Here is a 22,516-nt window from a genome sequence, read left to right on the forward strand (position 1 = left end):
CCCCAGCTCCTTTTGATATTAGCTTCAGTGTGTGGTTACTCTCACACTGCAAATACAAAAGAGGACAACCAGAGAATTACTTATTAGCCATTCATTTGAGAATAACAACATTATATCAGTGCCTTCCCAAACTCACTGCTCTTTTGTGCTGTGACACACTTTGGTTAAAGTAAAAGAAACAACTTTATTGGGTGCTCAAACATACCAGGTTTGGGTGGGTTTGCTGAAATGACTGATACTCTTTCACAAGTACAACAAAGAACTCAATAGCCAGACACAACTGTTAATATCAAATTCATTGTGTAGAATTATAATGACAAGAAATTATTTCAGCTTTCCCTTCTCAAATACAAAAGATGAACATTAGGCAAGTTATGGATTTAGGTAAGTCCTTAACTCTCTCCTGAGCAGATGTCTTTAACATGGTGAGTGAGTGCATTAGCTAAGCATTCCAGTAAGGGATCCAACAAGCACACTAACTGGATTATCTATGTGGAAGGAGAGGATATGCAGGTAGGTAATAACAAAAAGTGTTTTCCAACACAAGATGAGCAATGCTTTGGCACTGAACGATAACTGACCTGAACAATCTACAGGGAGCATGACATACTTGATGTAAGCTAAGTAATAAAGGTTCAAAAGTGTTATCTTCAAAGTTTCACCTTTGTTGGTAGCACAAAATTCCATAAATAAAATGGCAATGATGTACTTGTCATGTCTGCTTCTGAATGATCACAAAGTTCCGCCACTTTGCCCATGAAATCAAAACCGAGAGACTAATGCTCTCGCCCTGTGACAGCTCAGCCTCCAACGTCTCCTATTGAGTTAGACAATCAGAGGAGAACAGGTCGATGGCTGTTTGCTTAATTCTGACATAATCTTTGGCAGATTGAGAATTTAAGGTTAGGATACTCTGATGATATTTTATCCACATTAAAATATGGAACAATTCAAGTACTGTACCATTTAAGTACTGGTTAGTGTTATTTGTTTCAAGTAAATGATTCAGCAAAAAAATATTTGTTACAGTTTTTTTGTATTAGTGTAGAGCCCACTGATATAACAAAAAGCTTTTGCTTAGAGTTACTGACAAAAGAAGGGTAGACTTTGTTAAAACATTGAGTGTGGATCAGTCTGATTGGGGCTAATACCTAATATACTTAATTAGGTCAGTACCAATGACAATTTTGAAGGACACCATGTCTACAGATTTGCATACTGAGGATTTGTACTCCACTTTTTGTCTCTTTGTTTCAGGTGTTAGAAAATGGCATCATTTAAATCAATAAAACAAAAAAAAGGTTATATTTAGCTCAATATTAAATTGTATCTGGAATGGTTTTCTGAATGGCAGATTGGGCTTTTAACAGTTCAACCTTGTATTGGCATTGAAATTGACGGACTTTTTTTAGGATAACATTCATTATGGCCGCCCTGCAAACCACTCTGTTTCTTAATTTGAGAAATAAAACGTGATTCATTGCGTCATAATCTTTTAAAGCTCTCCAAATTACATTATAAACAAGGTCAGAGCTTCTCAGAAATAATAAGATTTCGATAATCATTTTTAATCCCCCCACGCTGTTATACCACAAGACAAATTGCATTGCTTATTTATTTTCCATCGGTGCTGTTTCAAATAAACAGTTTTCCTCTCTCAGGATGGGGATTAATGTTTCTCCCCCTCATTCTCCCCCAAAAGTCTGTCTTGTTGAGTTGATCTTGGCTCTGGGATGAGGATGCCTGTGAGGATGCAGTGTCAGACAGTAGAGACACCCCTACCCTACAATGCACTTGGGTCAAGTGCATTTAGGTGTGACCACGGGATTGGTCCCTCAGAGAGCAATTAGTGTTCACTAAAGAATCTGGGATGGTGGGAGCAGTGAGATGTCAAACAATTGCTTCACTCCTCGTCAGCTAAACGGCTGTTACCCTTGCCTCCTAAGAGGGCAAGCTGCCAGTGTTTTGTGTTTCTCTGTGACCATCCCCCCAAGCTGCAATGCAGCTGCAAGCCCTTTAAGATTCAGTATTAATCTAATCACTGCATAATTTTGTGATAAAACATTTTGCGGTGTTAAAATCCATTCACCTGTAAAGTACTTGACTGTTTGGTGATCTAAACTGTCAGATATTCACCAAACGTTTCTTTTTCCATGCATTAAAACCTTGACAAGGAGCTACATTAGATCTGAGCTGTAAACAATCTGCCAGTTCATCTTTAACTACTTCAGAATAGATGAAACTTTTCAGAAAACAAAGAATTTTTTTCTTTTTCGGAGTGTCATTCAGCCCTGTCAATCTCTTCTGAACACTAAGAGTTTATTTATCAAACTGGAACAGGCTGATCCAGATACATTTTTGAGATTTAAATTGCAACATTCTCACTTTAACGTTATATTATAAATCCTTGTTAACGGCTGCGATTACTGCCACTAACATGTCAGAAACTCTACCTTTGATAGACCTGAAGTTTTGTCATTCAATGACATTTTTGTCTAATCTGAAGCACAAAGACGCCTAGTGACAGGGATTCTTTTCGTTTACCAAAAAGAAAAGACCAGTTGTTATGGTTACAAGTTATAAATAGAGCAGGAGTGTAGGTGACAAGGGAACTGAGAGTTTCAGGATGAAAGATACAAATGACATCCACCCCACAATCCCTTGCTTCAGTCTGCTAACTTACAGGGAAATATCACCACAGGCATCAGCTGAAGCGTGTATATAAGCACACCTGAACGGAAACAGATTATCTATTTTTTATATCTACTATCCATTTCTGTTTGCAACTGATTTATCAGGCAAAGTGTTAATGATGGTTGTGACAGTGTAGTTTTAAAGTTGAAACAAAGTAAGGTGTGAGATATTGGCACTTCCTTCTGTTCGATTGTGATTATTTTTTTTTGTTTTTTTGCACATTGTTCTGTGCCCCAGTGCCCGGCACCAAGGGGCTCCTAATACAGCCTGTAATTAGAACCAGCTCAAGGATTTAATGAAGAGGTGCTCACATGATGGCAGCAGCGCTTGAGACATTGCCAGTGGTTCTGACTTCAAAGTCAGAGATATGGCTTCCCAGCAAAGGCCGGGGAAAAGCTGCGACGAGATAACAAGTCATGGCTTTCTTTTGATTTGTGGCATGCCAGGACACTTACTGTATAGCTTTGCAGCCAGCAAGGGCATGCAAACGGTTGATCAGTGTGGCATTGCACTTCTGGGCAATGAGTATCATCAGCAATAGAGCCCAGTAATGATGCGAGTGGGAGGCAAGATAAGATATGCGGATTTCCTTCCCCTGCTGATTTTCAGTCTGCAACTACCAGGATCACCTCCTATCTACTGTAGAGTGAACTGCCTTCCAGAAATGCAAACTCTGGAGGAGTTTTATGATCAACCCAAAAGGTTTAGAGGAGGTGGGTGTGTTTCAAAGTAATTTAACTATCTTTGACAGCTGTGAACTAAAAAAAAACGCTTTGTCCTCGGGAAAAGTTAAACGACATTGGAAAGTTATGAATAAATATTAATGAACATTTTTTGGACATACTCTATTACTGTGTTGCTATGTTAGTGAAGCATATGTTATGTGCCATGTTAACTATACTGTCCTTGGTGTTGTGTGCTGGTGTATGAGAACTAATGAAGTAGACAGTGTCCTCAGTTGCATTGCTAAAGGGTGTCCACCCCCACTTTCACATTATATTAACTACAGTACATTTCTTTGAATTCATCCCACTGATAAGATACTTTCTTTTTCAATTTGAAATGCCCTCAAATTGCATTAATTCCCTTTAGAGTGTGTTACATAAGATATTTCCATATATACATATATATATATATATATATATATATATATATATATATATATATATATATATATATATACATGTATTTGTGCGTGCATACGTGTGTGTGTATGTGTGTGTGTGTGTGTGTGTGTGTGTGTGTGTGTGTGTGTAATGTAGATTTGTTTACACTTTGACTTCAAAGAATTGTGGGAAAAGATGCATTTTCCCCCAAATGTAAAGCTGATTTACAAATGTGCGCCCTGATCTCAAATACTAACAAAAACACTGAAAGGCAGTAATTTCCTTTCTGTTTCACAGGCTTCAAAATAGTTTCAACTGCATATTAAGAATCTTTCTTTTTTTGGGAGGGGGGGGGGTTGGTTTTGTTTGGTTTCATGCACACCACAGTTGCTTTTTCATTACATTTTGGCCTATATGCCTATATTCTCTGAAGTTTATCTTTTTTAATAAATCAAGCTGTTGATCTTATTTGACATAAATTTAAAAAAAAGCAACATTAAATGCATAGCTATTTAGCACGTTTTGGGGATCCATCCTAAAGTAGTATATAAGTTGGAAATTCAATATATTTAAGAATATTACAGAAAATAATATTTAATATCTTGTCTGTTTACATCATTAAGTCTGAAAGTAACAGCTGATCATCTTACAGGGGCTTAAGGGCTAGACTATTTCTTCGCCAGAACCAGTCATTTGCAGAACTTTCTTCTGGTTGCATAACTGTAACTCAGTGCCAAGAAAGGCTGAGCAAGTAAAAACCTGTTAGAATAAATGTCAACATCCAGGCTTTAAAAAAAACAAAAAAAAACAACTTTATTATATTTTAACAAACAAAAAAAGACCATCAAACTACTGAATACACACACAAAACAATGAAACCCTCCCTGGCCCCACACAAAGATCCTACTACTTATCAAAACCACAATAATAACTAATGAACACATAGTTGTAATAATAATAATGGTGATAATAGACAAAATAACCAATCAAATAGAACAGGAAGAAATAAAAGGGTTATGTAAACTGTTGTTTCAGTTTTAGGCCCCCTTCTCTTTTCTCTACCTGTTCCGACTAGGTTCCAGACTCAGAAAGTATGGTATTTGATTCCACTGTTATGCGGACGATACCCAGATTTTTGTCCCTCTTAAAAAGAATGAAGCATATTCTGCTAGACTGCTGTTCAATTGCAATCGCTACACACGTAAGTATGAGCATGTTTCTCTCGCTTTTAATCATCATTCCCCACCCTAACTCTCTGAGCTTCTACAGCCTCATATGCCCTCCTGTTCTCTTGGGTCAGCTGATCAGCTGCCCCTGACTGTACCTAAAACTAAGCGTAAGCTCAGAGGGGACCATGCCTTCATCATTGTATACCAATTTGGAATGATTTGTTTTTAAATCTCTTCTTAAAACCATTCTCTTTTTCTTGGCCTTTGACATCATGTGGCATGTTCATTCAATTTTATTTTATCAATTTTTATTCGGTTTTGCTTCATTTTATGTCGGTTTTTCTTCTTGGTTTATGTCTTTTTCATTTGTACCTGTTTTTATGTATTTATTCTTCTGTACAGCACTTCAGTCCATTGTTCTTTACAAAGAAGGCTGGTATGGTATGGTCCCATACCTTATAGTCCACCACATGTATGTTGTTGTTGTTGTTGTTGTTGTTGTTGTTTTTTAAGGTAACCAGTCATCAACAGCCAAGTTGAGAGTCAGATATTCTGGGATATTACTGAGTAGCAATGTTTTTTCCCTTCTAGAAGTAAGCTTTTTAGGTCTGAAGGTCCATCTACGTCTAAAAAGAGTGATCAGATCCTCAGAAATAGCTCACCATTTCCATTTATAGCTGCATGTAGGCTCTAAAGTGGGAGAAGCTTCTTAGAAATAAATATCCAACATCAAGCCATTCTAATTTTTTCCTGCTTCCCTATTCTTTCTGTCTTTGCATACAAGTACAGTAGCTACATGTTTATACACGGTGATATGAATAACATTCTCAACTAAATATTTTTTTAACCCAGCTACAAAAACCTATATGTATATGAGTTCACATTAGCTCTTGTATCTATATGCTGTGGAAATTAAATGTGTCTATTTAACCATTCAGAGAGGACAGAAAGTTTCACATGTGGATAACAATAAAATATATTATGTATCTTTATATTCTCTTCTGTTGGTCAAAGTACGCCTTTTCCTGACAATGTCTGTTGAGTATCCTGATCTGTTTTGGAGATAAATATAGAAGGTGTACAAGTGGACTTCCGAGAAATTAGCCTCTTTTTTTTTTTTTTTTTTTTGTTAAATTTTGTGCTTCTAAAATACTTAAGTGCTTTTCCCAGGCATCATTTAAATCCTTGTTTCTCTGTACCTGATGAAGGTCACACAGACTGAAACGTTATAATTGAATAAAAATAATGGTAGGTGAGGCAGTATGGGGAGCTTATTATATTTTTCTCCACATCAGGTAAATCCCTGAATCCTTTTTCTATGAAAACACTCCGATAAATCCCTAAAATGTCTCTCACTAAATACGCCCAGGAATTCAAATTTTACTAATGAGTTGTTCATTTGATGTCAATATTCAACATAGTGAATACCATTTTTATTAGCTATTGATATTTTTCACTGATTAATATAACTGGTCTATTTGCTGTTTTAGCTTTATATCCGAGATATGTAATTGACAAAATGGTTATGAGGGTATAAACTCACTATACAATACTTCTGATTACATTTCTTCTATTTATTAATATGAATCACTTCCTGGATATTTTAAATGTATAAAGACCTAGTATTTCTATTACTACACTGATTTCTCTTGATAGATGGAGGAAGATAAAGTGCCACTTTACCCTGCTGTTCAACAGGAGAATAAAACCCAGACCTTAATTTGTAAATCTGGGGATCCAGAACTGAGGGAGCACACTGGGCTATAGGAAGGTCTTAATTATAGCAGTGTGCTAATTGTTAAAACTTAACAATACTTTGTTTTGAACACAACTGGCATTCCAAATAAAATGTTTAGACAGAGAAACGATTTCCTTTGTTGAAGATGGTTATGAGTTTTGCAAACAGGAATAAATTATTTTCATTTTGCATGTTACATTTTTCCTCCGATCTGTTTTTGAGCCAGTCTGAGTGCATCTACATCATCATGGCATGTACATTAGGGAACAGAGAAAATATTATGCAAGGGTTAACATGCCAATTATTTGATTAGTACATACTCTTGCAAATAATTAATGTACCAAGTTCTACAGAATTGTACTACCAGACTTTGACTTATGTTCTGAAGTGCAGTTGGTTTTGTACCCTATAAAGAACTACAAGTCAGCAAAGCTGGAGCTGCAACCAAAGATTAATGGTTTGCCCAAGTACGTTTGGGTTTTTTGTTGTTTTGTTTTTTTTTGTTTCATTGTTTGTTTTAACTTATTTCTAACTTCTTAAGCATCTGTTCTCCCTGTGAGGCTTCTGACTCATTTGTGCAGCAAACTATCTAGCACATGAAACCAATGACTAATCAACTTACGATCTTGCTTGATCATTTGTGTCATGGACTAACAGTCATAAAATATATATTTACAAATCTGATTTCAGAACAAAACCAGATGCATTTCTTTAATTTTCTATATATGCTATTAGCTTTCCTTTGCACAACTAAAAATATTTTATCCTGGACTCTACATCGTGAAATACAAAAGATAAATAAAAGTTTAGCTTTCATTAGCATGCTACATTTTGTTATTATTACAGTCTGACAGGAGAGGCAATTATTTTTGTGATAAAGTGTTAATGTCAAATGAATTAAACAGTTGCCTCAAAACCACCGAGGACAAGGTGAATATAAAGACCAATATATCCACAATTAACCTCTACCCTCTATTCCCCTCTAAACTGTAAATAACAACAGTTTCCTTCATCTGAACTTGTTCTGCAGAGCTGTGCATATTATCAATCCATTACAATGGCACAGACGTCTTTATCATCATTATTCTGGCCATCTCTCACTATCTTCTACTAATGGGTATTTATAACTGTTGTGGAAGTTTTCCATTTAAATAAAGCCTGCAGACGAGCGGTGAGTGGTAGCTAACATTCTTTAATCCAAACACACAAAGAACAGAAAACCAAGCTTGTGGAGAGCCTACATGACCGCGGAGCAGGTCAGCAGAGTCTCACTGAGCCTAGCATGGCTCTCAGTTAAATACCTTCTTCAGGAACAAAAGGCAGTACACAGCTGTTTCACACCTTAAGGTTCACACTCCCTTGCTACCTCCCAGAGTCCTCGAAGAGACAAAAGACTCTTCCTGTGGAGTGGTCTGCTTCCCCCAACTTCCTTACTACACCCTCACCATTTGTCTTAATGTATGAGTGTCAGACATGTTAAAATCCAGTGGCACCAAAGCATTATACAATAAAATAATGTGATTAATACATAAGTAAAAGAAATTCCTATACATAACTTAGAACTATCCATTGTGAAATAAGAAACTGTAGTACATTTAGTATTTTGAGTCTGGTGCTAACATCAACTATAGTAGAAAAATAAAAGAAAGTAATGGACAAAACATCATATTAATAAACTGAAGAGACAGATTTACAGACTAGAAATAATTTACTTTATGTAAAAATGTGTAAAGCGTTAGTGGGTACCTGCTTGTTAAGTGTTTTTCAGTTTTTGTCAGCATTCATCATTCATGTCTCACCACACTTTGGATGTTCTCAGTTATTATGTATCAGCTTATTACAGTTCATTGGTAGCATTTCGCAAACTAGCCCTCTCTCATGAAATGATATTTCATCTCGCAGGTGGAAGAGTTTCCTATTTAGCTTTTTAAATTTAATTTCAGTTTTGACAATTTGTTCACCAATCAGTTTAAATTAGCCCGAATTTCTCTGCAGTGTCTCACATAATTTTTCTTTTATCTTGTGCATTGCCACAGCATTTCCACTTTAAAGGTAAATAATTGATGATGGTGCATTTCAAAACATACTTTTAATACCATAATGTTATATCACATTATAACGTGATATTATATAGCTCTATTTTTTTTTTTTTCAACTATCATGCTTTAGTCATTACAGCAAAATACATCTATAAATAAATAAATCTATCAAAATAAATCTTCCTCGTATTAAACATACACCGCTCGTCTCAAGAAATATATCACACATCTCAATAAAAACTATAAAGATGCACGAAATGACAATTACCAAAATAAACCACTCACATCAAAAGAGACAAATCACAAAAAATTACTGTGTAAAGTTTTTTTTTTTAAACACATTTTTCCTATGTGAACCTCATTGATTTGCTGGCTACTTAAACTGGCACTGGCACTCTCCAAGATTTTGATATAAACCAAAGCATCTGTGTTTGGCTGCTTGTGCTTTGCAATCAGTTGAATCAAGAAAATGCAAAGGGGATGTCTTAAAATGGATGTTTTAAAATACTGATGCTACAATACACAACAAGAAAGAGAAACCCATCCCCAACTCACCTAATTGATAGTAGTGAAGTTCAGTTTTTGGGGATTTGCAATTTTCCTTTGTGATATTTATACTCGCAGAGGAGCACAAATTTGTTTTTTTGTTAAATATTTTACCATTTTTCAGTGTGCCATAATATGAGCATTAAATAAACCGTGACCACTCTTTTTTTTTACAGTTATTTCTGTGAGCCTAATTAAATGTCTCCAAAAATACAGACAGCTGTGGACAATGTAAGGGACTGCGTATCCTGCAGACCCAGGGTCAATGTTTTCTTTTTCTTTCCTACAGCTTACCTCTAAGTCCTGTTGAGTTTGATTGACTGTACAGCCAAAAGAAGCATTTGTGTCATTCTGTAATGAAAACAGATGGTCTCCATTTTTTCTACCCTTGCACCGTTAAACCTGAAGGACATTTGAGGGTAATAATGACTGATCTGCCAAATGCCTAGGACACTGGCACAACTGACCTCCACTGGAAAGAAGTTGCATAATAACTGAAATTATTTACCAGCTACACTGAGCGGTTTTAGAGCAATCCAGTTTTAGAATTTGATGAGAATAAATCCTGATGAAATATGTGTGTTGCCCCTAATCCTTTTCAATCATAAACAGCTGTCCCGGGTCATAAATGTGAGCGTTGCTTAACCTGCTGAGAGAGCGGCCTTTGATCTGGATTTGGCTTTGCTCACCCTAACCTGATCCCCTTTTCTACCATCTGTCATAGTTTTATTATTGGCATTTTTAAATTACATTCAAAAATATAAATAGCATCAATAAGTGCTATTCCCTTTTCATCCTTTCTTTGATTCTTAAACTCTAATTTAAACACATTGAGAATGTACATGTGACCTGGTTATGCTCACTTACATCCACTGAAATCTGAGAGCTGTTGGGTTCAGCTGTGGCCACCACTTCTTTAAGTCAGTTGCAGAATGGTGTAATGTATCTCAGTGTTTCTTACCTGCTGGGAAGCATGTTTACTGTTTTAGTTATTATTTTGGTTTGGCATTATTTAAATGCATCAAGGTCAAGGCTGGAATTTACCTTCAAGACCCTCTGGTTTCAAATTCCATGCAGGAGTATATGAATATTATCCTGCTGTATTTATTTCCAGCTCAGGCAGTAACAGATGTCTCATAATGCATTTTATAGGTGGTTCCCAATATTATACATTCAGGTCAAATAATTCTGCTATTACACTAAAAGCTTCTCACTGGCATTGTGCAATTTCCAATTTCAGTCCCAAATCATTACCTACAATGGTCCTATATATTCTCCTGCATTATTTTAAAAGTCTTCATACTGTAGTAATACTGGTAAGATGCGGTCACTGATACTAAAGTATCAAAACTGAGCTTGCAAGGGAGCTCATATGTGAATATATGTGTGTATTATCACTGTAATTATTATTAAAGAAATTACTTTCAGAATGATAGACGTTAGATGGTATATTACAAAAAAGAATCTGCATGATTAATCTCTTCACACTGTGGTGCATGATAAATTTTGTAATGGAATATAACGTGGTTCAGGTCACAGAAAAGAAAAGTGGCATTGTATGGTTTCCTTTTTGAATTTATAAAGAATGTTGCAAAAGATCTTAAGAAAGACTAAAGTAGAGTATTTCTAAGCAAGTATAATATAAAAAACAGAATATGTGTCATTTAGCAGGAAAAGTTAAACCAGCTTTATGACTAAAATTAGGTTAGGCAGAAGCCTGATGTAGATTGCAATTAAGCACCCAGTTTAAAAACATTTATTCTTAGTTACCTCCCTAAGTGGTTTCATGACTAATATACTTAATTCACATATATTTAAATATAATTTTAAAGACATCTCCAATCAATTAGAGTGATTGTGCAAAGACAGGTGTGAAGAAACTCTTCACTTAATGCATATAAACAAATTCCATTTATAGATAAATTTCAATCATCTGGCACTAGCAATTCAGCAAAATCTCTCCTGCTTATAGTTGATTGATTCATATATTCATCAGTCACAGTTCATAATAATTGATTTCAGTGAGTGTCCATCTGTGTTTTTCAATATATTATATATAGTAACACAGTTAAGGTATAATGAGAGGTTCTGTTCCGAAGATTGTTTCATTTTTCCAGGATTCACACAGACATCCTAAATGCTAAGAAGGAAATTTGTCAGCCTTACATCAGTAATGAGGGAGAGTGGCCAAAGAAAATAGGTTAATATAATGGGTTTAAGAGATAACTTTAAAGATAATTTGAACACATTAAACTCCAAATATATTGGATTACAATACAGGTAACAAAATCTTAACTTAGGCAAAATAGGGCTTTGGAGTTGGCCACTTCCACAGGAATGAAACCTGCCTCCCACCACATTCATATTCCAGCACATGATATTCTGTAGTTTCTGCAGCTTATATAGCTGGATCAGATTAAACTAAAAATTCACTGAGCAATATTTTTTTTTGACCAAATTACACAGTCTAATGTGAGGCTGTTAGGTGTTGCCAGCTCATAAGCATCCAGTGTGCATGCAGCTCACAGCCAGCTCTCAGCCTTGTTATCTTCGTCCAGTAAACCACAAATGCTGGTTAACAGGAGACTGTGGGCAGCAGCTCTCACCCACAACTTGTCACTGACCAATTATTATCTACTTTCAATCACAACAAAAGCAGACCTCGGACAGCAATGAAAATTCTACTTTTCACATTGATAGAATAGAATAGAATAGAATAGAATAGAATAGAATAGAATAGAATAGAATAGAATAGAATAAGATGGTCCTTTACATGTACAACAAAATTATGGGTGCTCCACACCAACTGCGCATAAACAGTTGGCATGGAGCAGCAGGAAAATAGAATACAGAAATAATATATCCAATCAAGAGGAATAAATACAAACTAGAGAAATATATGTAAAAAAAACAAAACAACAACAACAAAAGAAAGACACATATTGGAGAACAAAGTGCTTGGCAGCAGTGCAAAAGGACCTGGTCTGAAGCCTGAGTTTAGAGTCTGTGTTTGTGATTGATGAGGTGGGTGGGCAGGGGTGGGTTGTGTGTGTGTGTGTGTGTGTGTGGGGGGGGGGGGGGGGGGATAGTGAGAGATCAGCTACTGGTGCCTTTCATAGATCTTTAAGATCGTTGTATAGAACTGAAGATTTTCTTATTTGAACCTTTGTTTACATGCAGCTTAAGGAAACTCTCATAATTTTCCTCTGTACAAAAATATGAAGTGATGTTTATCTTGTTTGGTTCTCTGCTGTTCTCTCATCAGCATATTAACAAGATGGAAACAAGCAGATCCGACTCTACTGGACCACATGTAAGGGCACATGCATGTAGATGGTCATAGCTGCCATATAGTGCCTCAAGTGGCCTGTCTGGGTAAGGCGAGAGGAAATCAAATAGAAGTCAGAGAACCGGTGCGCGCGCTCAGGTGAGTATGTGTGGAGCCGAGGAGAGGAGAAGTAGCTGTCTCCCACGTGTTGTCACGGCCAGCCACATTAAGAAAGCCTCACGGTTCGACTGAGCCCAAAAAGGGTATCCGTGAGGTCAGTGAAACAGAAGTCGCGACTGCGGCAATTTTAGACGGCGTTTCGCTCCGTGCGTGAAGCTTGGCTTGTGTAGCCGCCAGCCGCAACTGGTGGTGCTGAAGGCCACCGCCGAGGTAGATAGTGTGGGGACAGGGAGTTGGAGCGAGAGCTAACTCCAGCTGCGCTTTTCTTTAAGACCTTCCAGCGTTTCCAGTTGGGTTAGGCTGAGTTTGGCCGTTAAGTGAACGTTCGGAGCGAGGGAGCACATTTAGCCGTCTCACTGGGAGCTGACGAGTCTATGGGAGGACTTTAGCCACGTCACGTAATGTTGCCCGTTGCTAGGCTGAGGTTGGATGCATTCTACGGACCCGACATCGAGGACAAAGTGGGTCATCAAGGAATAGGTTACCCTGCCATCTAGACGACGTCCTGGTTGTTCATCCTCCTTGTTCCGCTGTATGTGAAAGTGTCGCCTTTTTGTAGCCCAGTGCTTTTCCCACGCACTGTCGCCGAGAGACAAAAGTACGGTTTCTATTTTCCTTGCTTTTGTGAACCTGAGACTGGATTGCTCACTCCGGCTGCTGTAACTTGGGCACAGGAAATCAGAGGGAAGGTAGTCTAGGCTGTGTTAATGTCTGATAGTATAGTACACTCTAGGCAGACATCGTTTCTCAAGATTGAATTCTGGAGCCCCTCTTCTGTGCCCGCAGCAGCCAGACAGGTGACAACATTCCTACAGTAGTATGCACTATGGGGGTCACGGACACAGATCCCAGCCCCCCTTGGTCATTCAGGGCAACTTGTATAATCCTGCACCCCTACATAGCGGGGGCTGGTAGCCACCTTACAAGTGGCGTCACAAACAGGATCAACTAATTGGCTTGGGGTTGTTACACTGTGATAAAGAATAGAGCTGAGGAAGGCTAAGGTAAACATGTCTGAACTAGAAGATTTGAAAAAGAGCTTTGATGAATACAAGTAGGAAAACTTGTAGTAGGCAGAGCTGGGATCAGGTGGAAGCAGCACAGAGAAACGACCCCATTGTTAGGCCGGTCTACCAAGTGGTTGAGAAGGGCACTGGAATGAGCCATGCTGAACTGTGCATGTCAACACCTGGTACAAGGCGACTTTACCATCAGCTTGACCACCTTAGGCTTTATAAAGGTGTGCTGTATGGGCATGTTAGAGACCCCCGTGATGGGGAAGAGATCAGGCAGCTCATTGTCCCAGCGACCTTGCAACATAAGGTGTATGAAAGCCAACATGAGCATGGGGGACATTTCAGTGCAAAGAGTACCCTCAGAGTGATGAGGAGGAGCTATTACTGGCCCACAATGAGTAAAGATGTTCGGGGCTGGGTCAGGGATCATCACAAGAAACTAAGGCCAGCTGTAGAGGAAGCAGACTCAGCTGCACAGGGTGCCTCCAAGAAAAGGAAGAGAATATATGATTGTAAGTCCCACAGTGCTCTGCTCCAGTCAAGTGACCATGTGCTGTTGCGCAATCACAAGCCCAGGGGTTGGAATAAGATACAGGATAAGTGGGAACCAAACCCTTATTTAGTGGTTAAGCAGAACCACCCTGACATTCCTGTGTTCACAGTCAAACTGGAGAGAGGTGGCTCAGTAAAGGTCGTTCATAGGGATCAGCTAAAGTTGTGCGCTTTTCAACCGCCGACACGGCGGTTAAGGCATGTCAATAGGTCACCAGCAAAGGTGGAGTCTGATACAGAATGCATGGAGGTTGTTTGTGTTCCGCCACCCCCGTGTGTGTCAAACCCGAACACTCACATTGCCCCAGGGGTCGAAGATGTAGGTACTTGTGTTTCCCAGGGGTCAGAGCCAGATTTAGCAGGGGGAGCGCAAGCAGCTATGACTCCAAAGGAACAGGAAAAGAGTGATGAGACCTCAGAAATGAGTGATGAGGTACAAGGAGAGGGGGGCAAAGTTTTGCAGTCTAGGTGCCAACTAAGACAAAATAGAGGAATACCCCTGTAAGGTATAGGGATTAGGTTATGAGATAAGGTACATTGGAATCCCTACTGTGTTTATTTGCAGTTGTATATGTAATTCATATGTGAATGTCACTGAATGTTTTTGGACAAATGACTTGATTTATGTTATTCTGTGTTTTGTTACAGTGATGCACTGCTGTAGACGTCACTGGTATAGCAGGGTTTAGCTGGGGGGAAATGTAAGGGCACATGCATGCAGATGGTCGTAGCTGCCATATAGTGCCTCAAGTGGCCTGTCTGGGTAAGGCGAGAGGAAATCAAATAGAAGTCAGAGAACCGGTGCGCGCGCTCAGGTGAGTATGTGTGGAGCCGAGGAGAGGAGAAGTAGCTGTCTCCCACGTGTTGTCACGGCCAGCCACATTAAGAAGCCTCACGGTTCGACTGAGCCCAAAAGGGGTATCCGTGAGGTCAGTGAAACAGAAGTCGCGACTGCGGCAATTTTAGACGGAGTTTCGCTCCGTGCGTGAAGCTTGGCTTGTGTAGCCGCGAGCTGCAACTGGTGGTGCTGCAGGCCACCGTCGAGGTAGATAGCGTGGGGACAGGGAGTTGGAGCGAGAGCTAACTCCAGCTGCGCTTTTCTTTAAGACCCTCCAGCGTTTCCAGTTGGGTTAGGCTGAGTTTGGCCGTTAAGTGAACGTTCGGAGCGAGGGAGCACAGTTAGCCGTCTCGCTGGGAGCTGACGAGTCTATGGGAGGAGTTTAGCCACGTCACTTAATGTTGCCCGTTGCTAGGCTGAGGTTGGATGCATTCTACGGACCCGACATCGAGGACAAAGTGGGTCATCAAGGAATAGGTTGCCCTGCCATCTAGACGACGTCCTGGTTGTTCATCCTCCTTGTTCCGCTGTATGTGAAAGTGTCGCCTTTTCGTAGCCCAGTGCTTTTCCCACGCACTGTCGCCGAGAGACAAAAGTACGGTTTCTATTTTCCTTGCTTTTGTGAACCTGAGACTGGATTGCTCACTCCGGCTGCTGTAACTTTCGTCAGCTTAACGGACTGGGACCCTGCAGTCAGCTCCTGTTCACTACAGTTACTCCTTCAAAAAAAGAGACTGTATATGGTTTCATATTCAAAGGACATTTTGTTGGAACTGACTCGTAGAAACTGGGACTATTACCCTGTGAACATTGTAAATTGTGTTATGTTTGTGATACAGTGTTAATCATTCTAGAGAGGAGAATTTCTTTGTTTTATTTTATTATTTTATTTATTTTGTGATTTTTGGATCCCCTTTTGTGGCTAGTGTAAACCAAGGGTTTTACAACAGTCAGAATTGCCTGCTTCATTCGTTGAACCTGATTTCTTTTTATTTCTTTTGTATTTTTGTTTCTTGCCATCCATGATTTTCAGGGCCCATCGTAACCGATGGATGGTAAAGTTCAAAGGGCCATCTGAACAAATTAAAGTTTAACATTGTTTAGAAGTGACCGTTTCATGTTTTTGTCGAACCCAAGTTGCCTTGGAGTAGGGGCACCCTAACTATCTGGTTCGGCACAGAAAATCAGAGGGAAGGAAGGCTAGGCTGTGTTAATGTCTGATAGTATAGCACACTCCAGGCAGGCATCGTTTCTCAAGATTGAATTCTGGAGTCCCTCTTCTGTGCCCGCAGCAGCCAGACAGGTGACAACATTCCTACAGTAGTATGTAGGGGGGTCACGGACACAGATCCCAGCACCCCTCAGTCATTCAGGGTTACTTGTATACTGCTACACCCCTACATAGCGGGGGCTGGTAGCCCCCTTACACATACATACTTGCCACCAACATTACATCCATAGGGTTGCAAACACTGTGCCTCTGAAAATCTAATTGATGGAGGTTTTGAAGTAAAGATTAAAATACACTTTTTTTTCAAGTATTCAAGTAGTTTTTTCAAGTAGTATTTACATTTAAGAGAATATTAAATGACTAAATGGTTGTTTCTGGGCATTTTGTCTGTGTGTGTAATACAGCTGTCAAACCACAAGGTCATCTTACTAATAGTTAAAAATCATGATAAATAGTCTATTTACACTGTGTTCGTTTGTCTTGAGAAAAATAAGCTTCATTCATTAATTAAAAATGCAAGGTTTACTAAGATCTGTGCTTCTGCATTAAGTTGACAACACACTGACCTTGGCGTAGTACTCATGTGGCTTCAATAGATCAATTCCATCTGCCAAAACAAGACTGATTGGTTCACACAAGTGGGGCCTAATGTTTCCCATCATAAAAACAGCCTGCATTCGCATGAGAGAAGCAGCCTAAAGATCCATGTACTCTAAAGCGTTTGTTGAGATCCCCACATAATTATTTAAATCTTTTCAAAGGACAAATTGAACCAAGTTTGATTAATCAATAATGATTCATCCCAAGAACTTAAATAGCATATAAAGAAAAAGCTAGAAGATTTGTTATCCATCTCCTGACCAAGAGACAGTATTACATCTTAATCAAAAAAGTTTTCAAGTACTGAGTCCTACTGGATACCAAATTTAATCAAGCACCAAGTTTTCAAAAGTCTTTGAGATGCTCTCATAGGACTGGTATAGACCACAAGGTGAACCACTGAAAGCAAATAATAACGGAAAGGCATTAATTGGGAAGATCAGAAACCATAAAAGTAAATGTATAACTGAGCTATACTCCTTCATTGTGAGGAAAATGCATTCTCCCTCATCTTGTTCTCAGATGTCTGATTATGTCAAAACAGCCGTGGTTTCATTTCAGACTGTGGTGGTAGTGTTACAGTAATTAGCTTTTCTGTCTCAGGAGCTACTAATCAGCTCAACTCTATCTCCAACAGACCCCCTACTGAGGGAACTACAATTTCCAGTCCTTTGTTAACTCAGCTTTTTGCATGGTTGTGTGGCAGTGATCACTTTTCCCATTCAGGTAGTGATCTACATAGGACATAGCTCAGTGTTAAAATCAACAGAACTTTTGTTTGTTCAGTGAGGAATGGATTTTCTCTCTGAAAAGAAACCTGTTAGTGCTGCATGAACACAATATAATAATTAAACTTAATTATTAGACTTGACCTATAACATGCTATGCCTTGTGCTGTAAATGCACTTTTCTATCTATGCTTGAGTCACTATGCCACTGTTTATTATTATAATAGCCTCAGTTGACAAATTGAATTTAAAAACGCAATTGTTTTAAATTGGTTTTTATACTAATACACAGGATCAGGCATAGAATGCAAATGCAAAGTAGATTACACATTCATTTACATTTTGTAGAAGACTGGAATTTTGAGCAGTCAGAACAGTAGAAGTGTTTCATGTGGCCTCCTGTGCAGCAATTAGAGAACACAACGTTTTAAAGCTTCAACAGGAAAAGGGTTTGGGTGGGGGTGTAAGGGAGAAGCAAAGTGGTTTATTTGACAAAGACCTATAAAAAGAGTCGAGAGATAATAAGCATTTTTTTTTTTATCTCTAAGAGCTATCATAATTAATGAAAAGGTTATCTTGAGTTTCTCATTGCTGATTTCTCAGGTCAAACAGTACCTTTTATTTTCCCCGTTTAAAGATTTTTCCCATGTCTAAAAACCTGAAATAAAACTGAGATTCATTTAGAATTTAGAATCTAATTAGGGTACAGTTCACTTTTATACACATAATCTGTTTTATTATATATTTTTTAAAAATATTTTAATGAAGACTGGAGCTGCTGTGGCCACTACTATTTAAAGTTTACACTTTTGTGTATTTATTTCTTTTTGTGTATTTATTTCTTCTTCAGCACTCCCCTCATTCACATTCATACTTTTGCTTGCTTTCACACCTGAGCTCACCCGTACATGTAAAACTTAATGCTGTTATTCAACAGCTTGTGAAAAAAAAACATGCTTTCTGCCTTGCCGTTTATATTTCCATCTGGCTGATGGTCATGCACTAACTAAATCGGAGAGATTGGGAGTATGATGAAATTTGTGAATTTGCAAATAAATGAAACTTGCTCGAAGCAGTTCAGTTACAATGAAAAGAAGAGACTAAGATTTAAGTGATGTAGAATATCCCCATCCACGCTTCATTAACTACTGCTCAATTCAGTAATCCTAATTTAGTTATTCAGTGTGCAATGCCCGGTAATTCCTGGTAAATTATTATTATTGTTGATGACCATATTAGAGATATCGCCTCTTTAATACAGGTATTTTGCATTATTTGAAATTTGGCCATATTTAATATGAGCATGTACCACTGTGCTAAGACTTTTAGCACAATCATTAGTTTAATATAAACAAGCTATGACAGAAATTAAACATATTTCAAATGTGATTCAAGTCCTTATGGGCCTTGTATTGTATGGTTTCACATGATGTACATATGTCTGAGACATTCTCATCAGAGGGTAGTACAACAAGAACCTACTCATCAGAGTCCATCTGCCTGCAGAGAGCTTTTTTTGCTTTAATTAAATGCTCTTCTGGTAATCTGAAGAGAGTAAATCATTTAAATGAATAGTGTTTGGCACCACACTCTTAGTATCTGCTTAACTGATGGAAGCATTATTATAAGACTGGCAGTTGTAAGAGAAAATAAAAAAAAAATATTCTGCTCAGTTTTTGGAGTATGAAAATGATCCTGTTAATATAAGGTCTGCAGTTTAATAATATTGAATTGAATTGAACTACATTTATAATAGATGCTGGCGCCAAGACATAAAAATTTGTTAAAATGTTAACAGAAAAAATGTTCATGGTCATACTTTGTTAGCCTGGACAAGAGAGAAGCATCATTGGCATTTTGACTCTGCATCCACTGAAGTGGAATTGCCCTCCAACTCTATGTGGATTAAATCTTGGATGCAAAAAATAAACTTTTTAGGCTTTATTTAATGAGGCAAGAACAGCAAATTTGTAGAAATGATCTGTGAGGGGATATGTTTAATTAGGACAAATACACACTTTTGCATCTGTGAGCTGCCCTCATCAATCTCAGTCTTGCTCGTTAAGGTTTAAATACCTTGCTCAGGGAAACTAATCACTGAACGATGGAGGACAACCCTTATTTACTGTCTGAGTAGGTATTTCTGACTTTTTGGTTATAAAATATCACTGTCTATATATTTTTCTTTTCTTTTGGTTTAAATAACCATTCATTTACCTTTTATCTACTATTATATCCTTCATATTACAAAAGTCTGTGATCACAGCCACACTGCTTTCTTTTTAATTAATAATGTAGTATTTTTGAAGATGCCCTGCCACCCATTGCAAATGTCCAAAGCCTGCAAGGAGCAAAGTTTGGAGTTCAAAGTCAAGCAATTCAACTGCATCAGCACAACTTACAGCTGGTGCGACAGATAAAATTTAGGACGCAGGGGAATTGGCGCTTAGTCCCTAGTGACAGTGGTGGCTTGATGCCTGTGTCCTAAAGCCTTCCTTTGTACTAGTGGCAAAAACACTTCCAACATTATGTGTGTGGAACAGGACAGAATTTGACACAAGCCACCGATTATTCTAAGAACCAATGTGACATTTTTTGTAAATAGATTGTAAAGAATTAAAAAAACTGGATTTTACTCTGACCTTTTGAAAGTACCGAGTGTATGCTTATGAATATAATGAGTACTGGATAGAACAGGACATTAACATCATTTTCACTATTTTTTTTTTTCCTCTATACACACCATAATCAATTTGAAATGAAGCAACCAGGTTGTGAAGGAAGAGTAATCTTTTAGCTTTAGATTAAAAAAAAAAACCCCAACAATAGTACCTCTACTTTCATAGACCAAAAAACTGGGGGTACTACATAAAGGACTATTGACTGATAAGAAGCTTCATGGCCAGGTGCGGGCTGTTTCCACATAACTTTAAGAACAATTAGGTGATAAAAAAGTCAGGAGCTGAAGTATTAAAAGCTTATACATAGTAGAAAAACCTGTCAATGAAGTAACAAGGCAAGGAGACTCATTAGAGGGATACTGTAGCAGGAAGTGGCAGAAGTTAATTATTAAAGGAAAGGAAAGCTCAGCAACACCAAAAGGCATAGAGGAGCATGGAAAAACCTCAGATGAAGGACTAGGGGATTTCTGACTATTGATTATTTTTAATTATTGTTGATTATTGATTTATTTTTAGTTTTTTTTTTCATTAAAATGATAGGCACATCACTGACAAAGTGTAAAATCAAGAGATGTCTTCATGAATGTAGAAAAATATGGTTTATCTCAAGATGTAAACCAGTGGTAGCACTGAAAAGGCCATATTAGACTTTGGTAGAAGTCTGCTCAGTCCTGAAAGAAGATTCTTGAAATATTGTATTTTACCAGAATGATGAGTAAGAAGATTGAGACAAAAGGCTCCTGGTCATAAGCATAACATCTCATCTGCTTTGGAAGGCAGTGTTATCATATGAAAATGCATAACCGAAAGTAGTACTAAATTAATGTTGTTTATTCAGGGATCGATGACAAGATATAGGATTAATTTTAGGTGTATAGATCACAAAAGCATCTTAAATCAAAGAAATATAATATATGTATCAAAGTCAGTCACCTGAATTCAACTCAGCTGCACTTCATCCTTGAGTTACTGAACACACAAAAAGATGCCACAAATAAACAATAAGAATGAAAAGTAATCCGTAAATTAATCCAGTACAAATGGTTGTAATTCCTCAGTAGTTAACACCATATTTTTTGCAAAAACCATACGAATTAAAGCTGAATTAAAGCCTGTGTTTTCAGTCATACCTGTATTGCTTCATTTCAAATCCATTGTGGATTACAAATATTGGGTCGCTGTCAAATACGGACCCGACTTAAGCTAAAATTAGGCTCAATATATTGAGAGCAATGGCCTCATTTAGTTTAGAAACCACAGCGGGAGAAAAAGTAGTGGAAAGGTTATGAGTCTTATTAATAATATCACGAAATCTAAATAAGTGTTCATTTTAAGAGTCCAAATAATTTGAAAACTTTTAGAGGAGTTTAGACATTTCCAAATGACATTTCCAAATACTTAAAGCAATGACTACTCAGCTCCATTCTCTCTATCCCACCTATAAATGACCCCGACTAACTCAACAAAGAATAAAGAGGAATGACTTTTATCTGCCCTGATTGTGTGTGCATTTATAAAGCTATTCAAAACTTTCTTTCTCAAGAAAAAGAGACATGAGTCATAATGTCTTGTTAACCTATCGTCAGACATCTAACTTTCATCTCAGTGAAAGCTGTTCATGCTTCATGTGGTGTCTCAACTCTCTTGACAGTCTGTCATCTAGTTCTGGATGCTGTCTTCCATGACACATTGTTTGGCGTTATTCGCATCATGTATCTGCAGTAACTCGTGATGATTAATTATTTTTCAAACTCCCCCTGCATTTTATTAAAAGAGAGTTGCATCTCCCCCTACTGTTTCTACTGTAAATGCTTCCATGCAAAATGAAATCAAAAAGAAATATATTGTATATTTCCAGGTTTTTATGTGTCCTCATCTCACTTTGTTGTGAGAACACTAGGATTTTGATATGAACAACATCTCATGTATAGTAGCTAAACTTTTTTCTCCTGTAAACTAAAAGTAAAATGTATATAACGGAGGGCGTTTATTTGAAGGCTGAGTACATGTAAAAGTCAACATATACACAGAATACATTGGTTAAAAAGCAGATATTCTCTCACACTTTGTTTGAACTGAAGCTACTGTGAGTGTTAGGTGAGTTTCTTAACCCTTGGGCTGTTGGTAAAT

This window comes from Astatotilapia calliptera, chromosome 1 (assembly GCF_900246225.1).
Source record: "Astatotilapia calliptera chromosome 1, fAstCal1.2, whole genome shotgun sequence".
Lineage (NCBI taxonomy): Eukaryota > Metazoa > Chordata > Actinopteri > Cichliformes > Cichlidae > Astatotilapia > Astatotilapia calliptera.